Source organism: Ictidomys tridecemlineatus, chromosome 2, assembly GCF_052094955.1.
Source record: "Ictidomys tridecemlineatus isolate mIctTri1 chromosome 2, mIctTri1.hap1, whole genome shotgun sequence".
Lineage (NCBI taxonomy): Eukaryota > Metazoa > Chordata > Mammalia > Rodentia > Sciuridae > Ictidomys > Ictidomys tridecemlineatus.
The window spans coordinates 15813352-15820817 of NC_135478.1; positions in this window are offsets into that span (position 1 = coordinate 15813352).

Sequence of the window (7466 nt, forward strand, 5' to 3'; positions counted from 1 at the left end):
TTGTGACCCTCCTGCCTTAGCCTCCCGAATAGCTGGGATGACTGACACATGCAGTCCTCAGTGCTGGTGCTCTTAGCTTGAGGTGCCTAAAGTTGTCTTTGCATACACTCAGTCTTCATGCTAATTAACCCCAAAACTATACTGAGTGCCAAGCCCAGACAATCCACAGGCACAAAACTAAACTCTTCAGGCAGGCGTGGTTACACAAACCTATAATCCCAGTGATTTAGGAGGCTAAGGCAAAAGGACCACAAGTTTGAGACTAGCCTTAACAATTTAGTGAGGCACTAAACAACTTTTCAAGACCCTGCCTCAAATTAAAATTTAGAAGGGCCAAGCTGTAATTCAGTGGTAAAGTGCCCCTGGGTTCAAATCCGAGTCCCGGAAAAAAAGAAACATTACTCTCTATTCAGGTGCTTAAGTCACTGCCTAGAAATTTTCCAAATTCCTCTCTTCCCCCCACCCAGGCCAATCTTAACTCTCACTTATCAAAAGACTCTCACAAGGTTCTCAAGGTCAGTTCCTTTCTCCGTGGCTGAGGTCTCCACCTTGATTTAGAATTTCCCAGATCTGGAGGACAGCCAGCTCCTGGTTCCTCAATCCTCCCAACCCTGCAGTAAATCTTATTCTCTTATCAACCACTCTCCACACCCTTGGTCCACAATACAAGGCCAAACCCTTCAGCAAGATCTAAGATCTTCAAGAACTGTGCCACACAATTGGGTCTCTCACAACCACTCCCAGGGGCCCATTCTAGAGCAAATCAGTGGTAGTTCTCACTAACTGCAGAATTCTTTCTCACCTGCTGCACCTGGGGCACCTTATAGAGCACTTATCTCTCCTTACCACCAAGGGTCCCTTTTCCAGGGACTCACAACTTCCAATTTCAGCAGCTTTAATCAATTCCCTTTGGGCCAGGCACACGCCTATAATCGCCGCTACCCAGAACGCTGAGGTAAGAGAATCACAAGTTGCAGGCCAACCTGGGCAACTTGGGGGAGACCCTGCCCCCAAAAAAGCATTTTTAAAGAGCTGGGGATGTAGCTCAGTGGAAGAATGCTTGCCTAGCCAGAGTTCACTCCCAACCACTGCAAAAAGTAATAATAATACTAATAAATAAGAAGAAGAAAAATAAGGCTGGGGTTGTAGGTCAGTCATGATGTGTGAGGCACTGGATTCAATCCTCCACACCATATGAAAATAAACAAAATAAAAATATTTTTAAAAGAATAATAAAAATAAATCTCCTTTGGGAAGGGTCTCCCTGAAACTCCTCCACAATCTCTTCCCCTCCTAAAGATCTCTTTTGTCTCTGCACGAGTGACAGCCATTATCATGGTGATGATTCCTTTTTTTTTTTTTTAATTCCTGATCAACTTTTTTTTTTTTTAAAGAGAGAGAGAGAATTTTTTAATATTTTTATTTTTCAGTTTTTCGGCGGACACAACATCTTTGTTTGTATGTGGTGCTGAGGATCCAACCTGGGCCGCACGCATGCCAGGTGAGCGTGCTACCTGCTTGAGCCACATCCCCAGCTCTGGTGATGATTCCTTTATCATAAAGATCCTGAGGCTTAGCTGAGAAGAGCTCCCTAAGGGTAGGAATTGTGACATTTATATTTCAAGCACTGATTTTGTCTCAGTAGATACTGAATAAATATTTATTGAATGAATGAATGAATGCAATAAGGTGGGTATTGAGTAAAGTATTAAATTGCATAAAAGAGTAAGAGCAGAATGACAGAGATACGACAGGGAAAAATATTGAAAAATATTGAAACTTGGAAGGGGTACATGTCATGTGAACTGTGACAGCAGAGAAGGCTAAATGGTTAGGGGTTTCTAGAGGGATTTCTCCTGGCAGGTACTGGACAGTTTGTAAGCAAAAAAAAAAAAAAAAAGGATGAAGACAGAGAGGAAGATACATTACTGTGAAGAACCTGGTGTTGGGGCCAAAAAGGTTTTGAGCTTCAGACTGTCAATCATTGCTTTAATTTTTTTTTAAAAGTCATTGCTTTTCAAATTAGGTGGTAAGTCATCATATATTTGTTTTAGTGAATCATAACCAGAGATTGATTGGTTGGTTTTTAAAGTGATATATAATAAAGTACAAAATAGGGTATTATTTGTTTGCTTGATTGTTTTTCTTTTGTTTTAGTACAAGGAATTAAATCGAGGGGTGCTAAACCACTAAGCCACATCCCCAGCCCTTTTAATATTTTTATTTTGAGACAGGGTCTCACTAGGTTGCTGAGGCTGGCTTTGAACTTGGCAATCCTCCTGCCTCAGCCTCTCAAATTGCTAGGATTCCTGGCATGCACCACCAAGCACGGCTTATATATTGTTGTATGAGTAAATAATGTTTTAAAATGCTTTATTATTTTTATTATTATTATTATTAGCTACACACGACATTACAATGATCTTGGCAATTCATACATTTGAATCATTGGGGTATAATTTCTCATTTTTTTGATTGTACAGATTGCAGAATCACATTGGTCATAGAGTCACCTATGTGTGGTTTTGTGTGTCCTGCATCATTCCAAAACATGTGGAAGCCCTGCTTTAAGTCATGGGGGCACTTGTGGGAGGCCAAACTTAAGGGTGACTGAGTTACACTCCCCAGCTGGGTGCTGAGGCACTCAGTCACAGAAATGGGTGTGTCTTGCTACAGCCCCATGGGTGAAGCTATGCTCACCTGTTCCTTTGTAATATAACCCCTTGCCCTGTTTAGGATAGAATCTTCCATGGAAGTGCCTTGTGTGTGTCCCCTCCTCTTACTGTGCCCTTGGGTGTGGCCTACCCAGGTGTCAGTCAACTTGCTGACAAGTGGACATCATGAAGATGGACTCAGCCCCCTGAAACCTGACCCCTTGCCTCATTTGAATAGCTTCTCCTCAATAAAAGGGGTCAGCGCGTGCTCCCGCTCTCTCTCTTTTTGCCGACCCTTAAGGTCAGAGGAGCCATCACAGCAACCCCAAAGAAAAAGGTATTTGTGTCTCTTGTGTGGTTATTTCGTGCAGCCTAGTTAGCCCAGTTTAACTAGAGTGACCCCTAAGCCTTTTAGTCGCGGGAACAGAAACCCGGCAGGCACTTAAAGGGTTCTTGAGCAGAGAGTACTAGGAGATCAGATTTGCATTTGGAAAGATCACCTGGGAGTTAGGACTTGAAAGTTCAGGTGGCAACCAGCAGCGGGAGGGAAAAGGAGTAAATGAAGGTGCTATGTCTGTCCAAAGGGACTCGGAAGAGTAGAATGAATTGAAATGAGTATTTCAATTTGAGAAAGTGGAGTTGAGTTGCCAGTGGGCCATTCTAGGTGGACTCAGGAGAGGGGCCGGAGTTCAGGAGGGAGAGTCCAGTAGGAGACAGGAATTCAGGATTTCTATGAGATAAGGGAAGAGGCCACAAGGAGTACTTAGAGTAGGTGAAATTGTTCAGAAGTTCCAATATAAAATGGTGAGGGCTTCTGCTAGAAGAGTTTGCCGCTTCAGGGCAGACATAACCAGGAAGTAGGATTTAGTCTATATGCAGAATGGTAACTACAAAACTCATTCCCTTGTATAATTCAACATAAGTACAAATTATTTATTAGAATTTTTTTATGTCTGGCCTTAAAAGACAGATAGTTTGGTGGTCGACAGACCTGGCTGTGTTTAGAATAATACAGACAGCAAAGTACAGTGGCATACCTCTGTAATCCTAGTGGCTCCGGAGGCTGAGCCAGGAGGATCACAAGTTCAATACCAGCCTCCTCAGCAATTTATCAAAGCCCTAAGCAACTTAGTGAGACCCTGTCTCAAAATAAAAAATGAAAAGGGCTGGGGAGGTAGATTAGTGATTAAGCTCCCCTGGGCTCAATTTTTGCTACAAAAAAAATAATAGTAATCCAGAGAAAGCATTGTGAGTATACAGATTCCAAGCAGGACCCCACACCAGGCCTATGGAGAGAAGTCTATTATGTCTGACCTTCCTTCTTAGTGTTAAACTAAACCCTGTAGTCTCCAGGGAGGCTTGTACTGCATCCCATAATTCAGTCCTGCTACCAGCAGAGTTGAATGAAAGCACATGCAAAATGTTGAATAAAAAAGGAATGTTTCTTTCTCTTCAGAAAATAAGACTTATAAATTGATGGAGGGAAATACTGAGGTTTTGGGATTTTATTTGTAGCAAAGAGAATTCTTCATTATTTTATTTTATTTTATTTGGTGCCCTTGTATCTAAGACCTCACATATGCCAAGCACATGCAGTACCACTGAGCAACACTCCCCACCCTGGCAATCCCTTCTTTAAACAGAATACAACATACAGGGCACTATAATACATAGTACAGATTAAAAAGTCATGCTTCTGTGGTTGCCAAGGAAGAGCCAGGAGCCCTGTTTAAACAGGCCCCTCCCTGTTTAAGACACAGTTGTGATGCACCTTTCACCACCCACAGGTAGAAAACAGAGGCCTACTCTTCTCCCTCTGCATCACCCCTTCCCCAGTTGAAGTCACCATCCCATCTCATAATATGACTGCCACAATTGCCTTCAATCCCTTTCCCTTTCTCTACAATTGCTGCTTTCTAATCCATTCTCCACTCTGCCCCCACTAATTGCTGCTTTCTAATCCATTCTCCACTCTGCCCCCACTAATTGCTGCTTTCTAATCCATTCTCCACTCTGCCCCCACTAATTGCTGCTTTCTAATCCATTCTCCACTCTGCCCAAAAGGTTATCAGTTTTAAATGCCTATGTAAACCTTTCAATTTTTTTTCACACCCCTATTAGAATAAAGTCCAAATTCCAAGATGTGGTCTAGCAGCCTGGGCTCTTGCCTGCCTCCCTAATTTCCTGTCTCAATCTATTGACTACCAGATATAGAACTCCCTCCATCCTCAGGGCCTTTGTTTAAGACCTTGTCTCAGTCCAAATTCCTCAAGGATTTCCTGACCTACTGGGCCAGACCAGATCATATTCCTTTTTCTTTCTTTGTTTTATTTTTAGTCCTGGGAATGGAACCCATGTCCTTGTGCATGCTAGGCAAGTATTCTACCACTGAGCTGCATGTGAAGTCGCAGATGCCCTTCTTTTATTATTATTATTATTTTTAATACCTTTGTTTTATTTATTTATTTTTATATGGTGCTGAGGATTGAACCCAGGGCCTCGCATATGCTAGGCAAGTGCTCTACCACTGAGCCACAAACCCAGCCCCTCTGTAGCCCTTCTTAACTTTCTGGTTTTTGTTTTGCTTTAGAGCTGGGGATCTAACCCAGAGCCTCATGCAGGCTAGGCAAGAGCTCTACTGCTACCTCAGATACTTTTTTTTTTTTTTTTTTGCACTGGGAATTGAATCCAGGGGCACTTAACCATAGGACCACATCCCCAGTTCCTTATTTTCTATATTGAGACAGCATCACACTAAATTGCTTAGGGCCTCGCTAAATTGCTGAAGCTGGCTTTGAACTTGTGATCCTGCTGCCTGTGCCTCCCCAGCTACTGGAATTACAGGCATGCTCCACCATGCCTGGCTTTCAAATACCCTTCTTAAACACCCTTAAAGCACTCATATTTTTTTCTTCACAGAATGTATTAATTTAGCCTATATGTACTGAGGGGTCTCCTGAACCAGGCACTGGGTGGTAGGAAAAAAGAAAGTCAAGGTCCCTACTCTTTGAGTTTGTAATAATTTGAGGGAGTTGGTCTAGTTAATTAATCACAGAAACAGATACAAGCAAGTGTTTAAGTTCTTTGTTGGAAATGTTATGGTATGTTAATGTACTTCTCATTCGGGAATGTCCTGTATGTGTATGTGTATGTGTGTGCTTTATAATAGGGATTTAATCCAGGGGTGTTTTACCACTAAGTCACATCCCCAGCCCCTCACTCAGCCTCCTGAGTACCTGGGATTACAGGTTTGTGCCACCACACCCATTTTTTTTCCATATTTTTATTGGTGCATTATAATTATACATAGTATGTGGGACTCAGTGTTACATATTCGTACATGCACACAATATAACAATATAATTTGGTCAACATCGTTCTGCTTATCTATATTTTCTAAAACTGTACTTATAATATTTGTAGAATATAAATCTTATTTTTTTTAAATTTTACTTGTAATTTATTTTATTATTATTTTAAATATTTTTTTTTTAGTTGTAGATGGGCACAATATCTTTATTTTAATGTGGTGCCAGGGATCAAACCCAGTGTCTCACACATGCTAGGCAAGCGCTCTACCAGTGAGCCATAATCCCGACCCCTTTTTTGTGTGTGGTGCTAGGGATTGAAAACAGAGGCAAGCACTTTACCAAAGGAGCTATCTCCCCAGCCCCGAATACAAACCTTTTAAAGCAAAGTTTTAAAAATGCTGCTGCTTTCTTCTTCTTCTTCTTCTTCTTCTTCTTCTTCTTCTTCTTCTTCTTCTTCTTCTTCTTCTTCTTCTTTTTAATGTGGTGCTGGTGATCAAACACAGGGCCTTATGCATGGCAGGCAAGCGCTCTACCCCTGAGCTACATCTGCACCCCCCTTAAAAAATTTTTTTAAGCAGAGATAATGGTCATAATCTCCAGCAGGCTCTTAAAGCCACCTAAAATTCCTATGTGCTCTTTTTCTTTTAAGTATTTATTTTTTAGTTGTAGTTGGACACAATACCTTTATTTTATTCATTTTTATGTGGTACTAAGGATTGAACCCAGGGCCTCACACATGCTAGGGGAGTGTTCTACCTCTGAGCCACTGCCCCAGCCCTCCTATGTGCTCTTAATAAGCTAAGTATGTTTGCTTTAAAAATGCTGTCCAAAGCTAAGTCCTTTTATAGCCTGTATTGCACCTAGGTTTCTCTTTTACCATTCTATAAGCAAACACTACTGCAGGGGCTATGAACAAGAATATGGCCACCTGGAAACTGGAAAGGGTAATTCTTTTGAGTTTTAACGGTTAAATGAATTGGTACAGGTAACTCAGATGGATCAGTGGCTGTTACCTGTTCACTAGTACTGTTCCCTAACAGCTCCCAGAGGGTCAGAGATAGAAAAAAGGAAAAACTCAAGAGGATCCGGGAGATCGAATGCTGCTAGGGGAAGGCGTGGGCCATTTCATGGGCTCAGGTCCGCATTGCCTGAGCGCCGGCGGAGCTGTCAGCGCACAGAGGGGCACTGGAGGCAAGGGTCTGGTGCTGAGGTTACTCAGTTCCCTCCTCCTTATAAAGTTGGAGCATAGAGGTCTGGAGAAGAAAAGAGGAATCCAAAGCGCTGCTCAGGCAGCGGAGGCCTCCAGACTGTGAGGACCGCCTACCCCGCCCCAGCTTCCCACACCTGGGGACTGCAGGACCTGGCGGGGGGCGGGGGGCGGGGGGCGGGGGGCGGGTGGTGGTTCGCGGGTAGGCTGTCCCTTGAGAGCACAGGAACTACGCTTCCCGGCGTGCACCAGGGCAGGAGGGCCTCTCCGGCGCCGCCAGAATCTCGCAGGTCC